The sequence below is a fragment of the Myotis lucifugus genome, unplaced genomic scaffold, assembly GCF_000147115.1.
Source record: "Myotis lucifugus unplaced genomic scaffold, Myoluc2.0 scaffold_298, whole genome shotgun sequence".
In the NCBI taxonomy this organism is placed as follows: Eukaryota; Metazoa; Chordata; class Mammalia; order Chiroptera; family Vespertilionidae; genus Myotis; species Myotis lucifugus.
Genome location: NW_005871346.1, coordinates 382,052 through 390,417, shown reverse-complemented (window position 1 = coordinate 390,417; position 8,366 = coordinate 382,052).

The window sequence follows — 8,366 nt, the reverse complement described above, 5'->3', positions numbered from 1 at the left end:
AAGCATACACTGACTGAAATAAAGAATATTATACAGAGATCCAACAGCAGACTAGAGGATCGCAAGAATCAAGTCAAAGATTTGAAATATGAAGAAGAAAAAAACAACCAACTGGAAAAACAAAAAGAAAAAAGAATCCAAAAATATGAAGATAGTGTAAGGAGCCTCTGGGACAACTTCAAGCGTACCAACATCCAAATTATAGGGGTGCCAGAAGAAGAGAGAGAGCAAGATATTGAAAACCTATTTGAAGAAATAATGACAGAAAACTTCCCCTACCTGCTGAAAGAAATAGACTTACAAGTCCAGGAAGCACAGAGAACCCCAAACAAAAGGAATCCAAAGAGGACCACACCAAGACACATCATAATTAAAATGCCAAGAGCAAAAGACAAAGAGAGAATCTTAAAAGCAGCAAGAGAAAAACAGTTATTTACCTACAAGGGAGTACCCATACGATTGTCAGCTGATTTCTCAATAGAAACTATGCAGGCCAGAAGGGAGTGGCAAGAAATATTCAAAGTGATGAATAGCAAGAACCTACAACCAAGATTACTTTATCCAGCAAAGCTATCATTCAGAATTGAAGGTCAGATAAAGAGCTTCACAGATAAGAAAAAGCTAAAGGAGTTCATCACCACCAAACCAGTATTAGATGAAATGCTGAAAGGTATCCTTTAAGAAGAGGAAGAAGAAAAAGGTAAAGATACAAATTATGAACAACAAATACATATCTATTAACAAGTGAATCTAAAAATCAAGTGAATAAATAATGTGATGAACAGAATAAACTGGTAAATATAATAGAATCAGGGGCATAGAAAGGGAGTGGACTGACAATTCTCGGGGGCGGGGAAAGGGGTGTGGGGGTGTGGGAAGAGACTGGACAAAAATTGTACACCTATGGATGAGGACAGTGGGGGGGCGGTAAGGGCAGAGGGTGGGGTGGGAACTGAGTGGAGGGGAGCTATGGGGGGGAAAGAGGAACAACTGTAATAATGTGAACAATAAATATTTAATTAAAAAAATAAAGTAGAAGAGATACCCAGTACATAGTTCTTAAGAAATTTGGTCCCTAGTTTCCATTGTAGGAAGATCTTGAGACATTCCAGGGCCTATTGGAATCACCTACAGCCAACTCTAGGTAAAAAAACAACAACACTTTTTCTTAAAATGTAAACCCTAGGAAGGTTGTCAAACCCATTCTACCAAGAGATTATACAGCATTCAAGTGACAAGAGGGTATTAAACACAAACATAAGCTAGTAAAACTTTAGTTCCCACAACTAAGATGACTTTTTTTAAATACCTGATTAATATAACATATAATAATTTATAGAACTTTTGCTTCAGAAAAGGACTAACCAAAATAAGGTTTATTTTCTAACTTTATTTGTCCTTGGGTGCAGTCAGCAAATGATGCTAACTGGATTTCTACTATCAGTCTCCCTGAGTATGTTGATATTAGCTATTTACTCTCAGAGGCAAAATGCAAATCACTTACACTTAAGTGTCCTTGGTTTAGGGACGATAGGATTTACTAGATGGCTCCAAATTGCTGTTTAACTATTTCAATTTCCCTATTCTACTTATCCTGGCTTACTGGCCTGTGTCATTTATTCAACTTCTTTTCAACATTTTTCTTTTTCTTTTTTCTTTTTTTAAATATATTTTATTGATTTTTCACAGAGAGGAAGGGAGAGAGATAGAGAGAGTTAGAAACATCGATGAGAGAGAAACATCGATCAGCTGCCTCTTGCACATCCCTCACTGGGGATGTGCACGCAACCCAGGTACATGCCCTTGACCGGAATCGAACCCGGGACCTCTCAGTCCGCAAGCTGACGCTCTATCCACTGAGCCAAACCGGTTTTGGCTCAACATTTTTCTTTACAAACATTCTATAACTTTCACAAATCTTTCTTTAGAAACCTTACAACTTTCAGAAATAACCAGCTTTAGAAACCACTTTCTTCCTCCTTCAAAATGCATTTTCATGCCTCATGTTTTCTCTATTATGCCAAAACCATAATTTATTTTTATAATTTTAGAATGCTTAACCCTTAGAAACCTTAATTTTTAGGTGGCATGTAAGTAATTAATATTCCTCGGATTAACAATACATTCACATTAAAAAAAAATATATTTTATTGATTTTTTACAGAGAAGAAGGGAGAGGGACAGAGAGTTAGAAACATTAATGAGAGAGATTGATCAGCTGCCTCCTGCACACCCCCCACTGGGGGATGTGCCCGCAACCAAGGCACATGCCCTTGACCGGAATCGAACCTGGGACCCTTGAGTCCGCAGGCCGACACTCCATCCACTGAGCCAAACTGGTTTGGCTACATTCACATTTTAAGAGATATTTCAAATAAAATACAACACTTATTCATTAATAGATTCAAATCCATCCTCTATATTTTCCCTAAGAGGCAAATTCAAATTAATTAATGTTTCAGTTTTCTGTTATTTCAAAATATTTAGATGTTTATCATTTAACCCAGCAATGCTCCAAAGCCTTTAAGTTATCAAAGACCTTGAAAAATTGTGTATAGATATATGAGGCTGGAGAAAAGGCAGGGGGAGGAGGGAGCAGGCCCCGCAGCCTGTTCCCAGGCCTCTAGCTGCTTGGGTTCAAAGCTGCCACATTCCCTTAGAGATAACAGGCTAAGGTGTGGGTGATAATGAGCTCAGCTTCTGGTAGCAGCCGGACTGTGGACTGTTAAGTAAAGAGACTGTTCCTTTGGGAGGGAGTGAGACTGTGGCCTTGGGATCTAAAGGCTCAGTGAGGGCCCCTTCCTTTTCCTCTGTGACCCACATGCTCCCTCTCCCAGATGGCCATGCCTGGCCTTCAAATCACTCCCCTTCTTTTCCCAAGACAGACACTGACTCGGGCCTACATATATACTTGTGGGCCACAAAATGGGTCTAGCTGGTCAGCTAAGCCACGTGGCTCTTCCAGCAGAGGTTTTAACCTTTTTTTTCTGCTCCAACTCCTTTCGCAACCTAGAAAAGCTGGTTCCTGGTGGCACAGCGGCCTCAGGGCCGGTTGGAGCCTTATCAGGACAGCCCTCCTCCTGAGGGGGCGGCTGGGATTGTAAATCACCATCTTGGCTGTTCCCTCAGATTGTCCCCCAGTCGCACAGGGAGGGGAAAGCAAGGCCAGGGATCCCCCTTCTCTGACCGCCCTTGTTCTCTTTAGGCCTCTCTGCCTTTACAGGGGGAAGGACGACCGGCCCCTTCCTCCAACAGAGCACAGTCAGTCTCCTCTTGAGTGACTGGACTTTCATTATTAACAAATTTATAATTATTACTAAAGAGCTTTATCGTAACCCTTCATTTTAGTTGCATCTATTTACTATATCTTAACAACTTTGAGATTTTAAAGCCAATTATTACCTAAAGTATTTTCTTGACCAATTTTGCAAGAAAGAAGGATAACTCAATGTGAAAGTACTATTTTATTTTTCTTTATAAAAACAGGAGTGCCCCACTTCACTGCTAGAGGTACTTCTACAGATCTGTTCCTCCCAGTGTTATGGGGAAAGACAGAACACTGGGGACTAGTTATGGTTATGGGAAATATTAATTATGCTGTTAACCATGATTTCCCTTTCTGTTCAAAGAAAGGACATGCCAACCTGGCTGGGAGTCGTATGCCCCCTGGGACCTGGGAGTCACCCTTGGAATGTGGTCCATTCTCATTCAAGAACTGCCCATTATTGCCCTAACCAGTTTGGCTCAGTGGATAGAGCGTCAGCCTGAGGACTCAAGGGTCCCGGGTTCAATTCCGGTCAAGGGCATGTACCTTGGTTGCTGGCACATCCCCAGTGGGGAGTGTGCAGGAGGCAGCTGATCGATGTTTCTCTCTCATCAATGTTTCTAACTCTCTATCCCTCTCCCTTCCTCTCTGTAAAGAATCAATAAAATATATTTAAAAAAAAAAAGAACTGCCCATTAGCATGGAAGCATTAACCTTGTTGCCCAAACCAGCCTGTTTAGCTTACTTCTCCATATTCATAAACCAGGGAAGAGCAAACTAAAGTCCCTAAGAGATAGAAAGCCAACATTACATTAGAGACACACAGACGCACAGTACACTAAAGGTTTACACCAGAGAACGCCCTGCATTAAAAACCCCACCAAAACAGAGCAATGTCTTCCGTCCCTGGTTCAGGAACTGCCCCTCCTCGGAATCTCAGCGTTCTCCCAATGGACTATTTCAGGGGAATGGATTCCTAGGCCTAGAATTTCTGTTTCCCATCCTCGGCAGGTCCTTTGTGACTATGGAACCGCACTTGCTTTCTGTCCAAGACACATCCCAGTCACATACGCCCGACCTCCGAGGACACCCAATCACCAAAGTAGTGCTCAGTCCATTTCTCGCCTTGGCTCATGCACCTGATTGCATGGCTCTTGCTTGGGCCCCTCATGCATTGCTGGCTGGCTCTTGATCTGGAGCTCGTAGTCAGCCCGCGGGTAATGGCTGTCCCTCCTCACCGAGGCCGCCGCAACTTGGCAGTGGGGCGCACCCCCTCAAGAGATGGGAGATGGGCCCGATTTCCCTGTCCCGGACGCTCCCCCACATTGTAGGAAATAAGGCGAGCCCCCAATTCAGGGGTCCTGGTGGAACACAAAGCACACTGGGGAGCCAGGCAGCCGGCAGACATCTTTCTCCTGCAGGAGGGTGCGCAGCACATGGTCCGGGAGCTCACGCACACTGAGCGGGCGGCTGCTCGGCTTTTTAATCCTGATGCATATGACCTGTCCCTCACTCTTTTTTTTTTAAATCCTATTTTTTAATATATGTTTTATTGATTTTTTTTACAGAGAGGAAGGGAGAGGGATAGAGAGTTAGAAACATCGATGAGAGAGAAACATTGATCAGCTGCCTCCTGCACACTCCCCTCTGGGGATATGCCCGCAACCAAGGTACATGCCCTTGACCGGAATCGAACCTGGGACCCTTCAGTCCGCAGGCCGATGCTCTATCCAGTGAGCCAGACCGGTCAGGGCGTGTCCCTCACTCTAGATTGGCTCTCAGGCACACAGTCTTTCTCGATTGGCTAATTCAAAGGGAGGTGTGGGCCTTTGCTGTTTCAAGATGGCAGCCCCCAGGGAGCTGCAAGTCATGCGGCCGACATGGCGGCTGCCCAGTCACGTGAGCCAACATGGAGGCCGCCTAAACTTTTTGACAGAAAAGATGACTGTTCATTCTCACAGAACCTGCAACCCTTTGGTGCACAGGCTGATGCTCTAACCATTTGGTCACACTGGCCAGGGTCATACAGTTGGACTTTTAACAAATCCAGTTTACTGCCATTTGCCGTTTAACTAAAGCATTTAATTCTCTTACATTTAAAATAATTATTATTGCATTTGTGTTTAAAAATATCATTTCATTTTGTGCTTTCTACTTGTCACCTGTTCTGCTCCCCCCCCCCCTTTCTTGCTTTCTTGGATTTGGTTATATTACATCACTTCATTTCCCCCACAAGTTTCCTCCTTGTCTCTCTTTTTTTGTGAATTTTCCCTCAAAATTTAAATCTGCATTCTTCATTTACCCAAATCAACAGCTACTCAATAGTTGCATCACATTCTTTGACAACACGTGTATTGTCTTTTTAAAATGTGTTTTATTTTAGGGGCTGTTTACTAAAGCCAGGGACAGTGAAACCAGGAGGGTCCCAGGACAGAAGCCGCCGCAGGAGAGGGGCCAGGTGGGGTGCCGAGCAGGGCTGGCTGCTTGGCTCTTTAGAAAGTCAGAGAAAGGGGCCTCGGGGACAGGGTAGCCCCGGACGAGCTGCCGCTGACCCTGCTCCCTGGTCGCAAGCCTCTGGGGCCCCTTAGAGTGTAGGAGGTGCAGGCTGTGGGGGACAGGAAGGGGAGGGGAGAGGCATGAGTGTGCTGCAGGGAGGGAGAGAGCACCTGTTGTCTTATATTTTAACTCTGATGTTTAAAAACTCCGCAGACATGACTGTTGTAGACAATGTTCATTGATATTTACCCACATATTGAAATGCTCCTTGCTTTTCTCCTCCTCATGTAGCAGACCTTCCACCTTGGCGCATGTTCTGTCTGCCTGATGTACTCCCTTGGCATATGCCTTAGTGAATATCTGCTTCTAAGGAAACTCCCCAGGCTTTTATGTGTCTGAAAACCCTTATTTCATCCATGATCATTCTTGAGAGAATATGTTTTCTCAGCCTGCAGCGCTTGGCTGGAAGTGCTCCTTCACTCACCGGAGCCGTCATCCGTCTTGTATGTGTGTGGGAAGGAATCAGCTGTCAGTCTAAGACACCGGTTCTCAACCTGTGGGTCGCGACCCCTTTGGGGGTCGAACGACCCTTTCACAGGGGTCGCCTAAGACCATCAGAAAACAGATATATAATTACATATTGTTTTTGTGATTAATCACTATGCTTTAATTATGTTCAATTTGTAACAATGAAAATACCTCCTGCATATCAGATATTTACATTATGATTCATAACAGTAGCAAAATTACAGTTATGAAGTAGCAACGAAAATAATTTTATGGTTGGGGGTCACCACAACATGAGGAACTGTATTAAAGGGTCATGGCATTAGGAAGGTTGAGAACCACTGGTCTAAGGAATCTTGCTGGGGTTCTTGTTCCAGCATCTAGAAGGGTTCAGCAATCTGGAGAAGGGGCTGTGTGTCACTTAATAAAGAGTCCAGGAGAAACCAAGATGGCGGCATAGGTAAACACCTGAAATTGCTGCCTCGAACAACCACTTCAAAAATACAACTAAAACATAAAACGGACATCATCCAGAAGCACAGGAAGGCTGGCTGAGTGGAAATTCTACAACTAGAAGGAAAGAGAAAAGCACACTGAGACTCAGAGGAGCTGCGGAAGTAAAGTGCAGAGGTACGGAGGCGCGCTCTTGGAAAGGGCTGGCAACTGAGGACACGGTTGTCTTTTTCAATCGGGAAGGAGTCTCAAGCTCCCGATTGCTCTGAACTCCAGTTCCGGGCGAGTCTCTGGGGACCCAGACTCATACGGGGAGAAACTGGACTGTCTGGCATCGGGCAGAACTCGAGGGCGGCTTTCTCTCAGAGGTGCTTGCAGCCATTACCGTGGGACACTGAGACGGGACACTGAGACCCGGGGGCCTCTTAGGGTAGGACTGAGGATCAGCCATAGCTGTTTGCTCCACCCTGTTGATTCCCTGAGACCCCGCCCCACCCAAGTTGTGCACACAGGCTTTTGCATATGAATGCCCTGGCCCTTTGCAATCTAAAATTACCTAACAAACTGCAGCTGGGTCAGAGAGACCCAGATCATCCAAAAGAAGGCCCAAGGCCCCACAGCAGCTTGCATTGCTTCACAGCTGGGCCTCATCTGGGCACCTCCAAACCCCAAACAAAGAAGAGGAATCTGCAGATCTCTCCGTAGCTCCTGCTGGGTAGCCTCAGGCAGAGGCTAAATTAGCACCTCCTTAGAGATCCAAGAGCCAGTGTACCCAGTGGGCAGAGTGGGACCATCCAGATTACAACTCCTCAGATCCATTAGGGACACACTCAGGGGGCAGACTCAGTGAGCACCAAAGCCCCACTGAAGCAAGTCTTGCCCCAGAAGGGTGTCTCCAGCACAGAAGTTCTCCCACTGCAGACACAGCTGATTCTCACAGACAATTGGCCTGGAGGTCAATTCCTCCCACTGATACCTACAACAATCAAGGCTTAACTACAACAAGACTGTGCACACAGCCCACAAAGGGGTGCACCAAGAGTGTCCACCTCAGGTAATTGGGGAGGCTGAGCCACTGGGTCCTATAGGACACCTAGCACACAAAGCCACTCTATCAATACAGGGAAGCAGCCAAAATGCGGAGACAAAGAAACAGGTCACAAATGACAGAAATGGAGGAAAGCAAACTACTGGATATAGAGTTCAAAACCATGGTTATAAGGTTTTTCAAGAATTTTCTAGAAACCCACCTATAAATCTAGTGAGACCTCGAGGATATGAAGAAGGACCAACTAGAAATTAAGCATACACTGACTGAAATAAAGAATAATATACAGAGATCCAACAGCAGACAAGAGGATCCCAAGAATCAAGTTAAAGATTTGAAATACGAAGAAGCAAAAAATACCCAACTGGAAAAGCAAAAAGAAAAAAGAATCCAAAAATGTGAAGATAGTGTAAGGAGCCTCTGGGACAACTTCAAGCGTACCAACATCCAAATTATAGGGGTGCCAGAAGAAGAGAGAGAGCAAGATATTGAAAACCTATTTGAAGAAATAATGACAGAAAACTTCCCCTACCTGCTGAAAGAAATAGACTTACAAGTCCAGGAAGCACAGAGAACCCCAAACAAAAGGAATCCAAA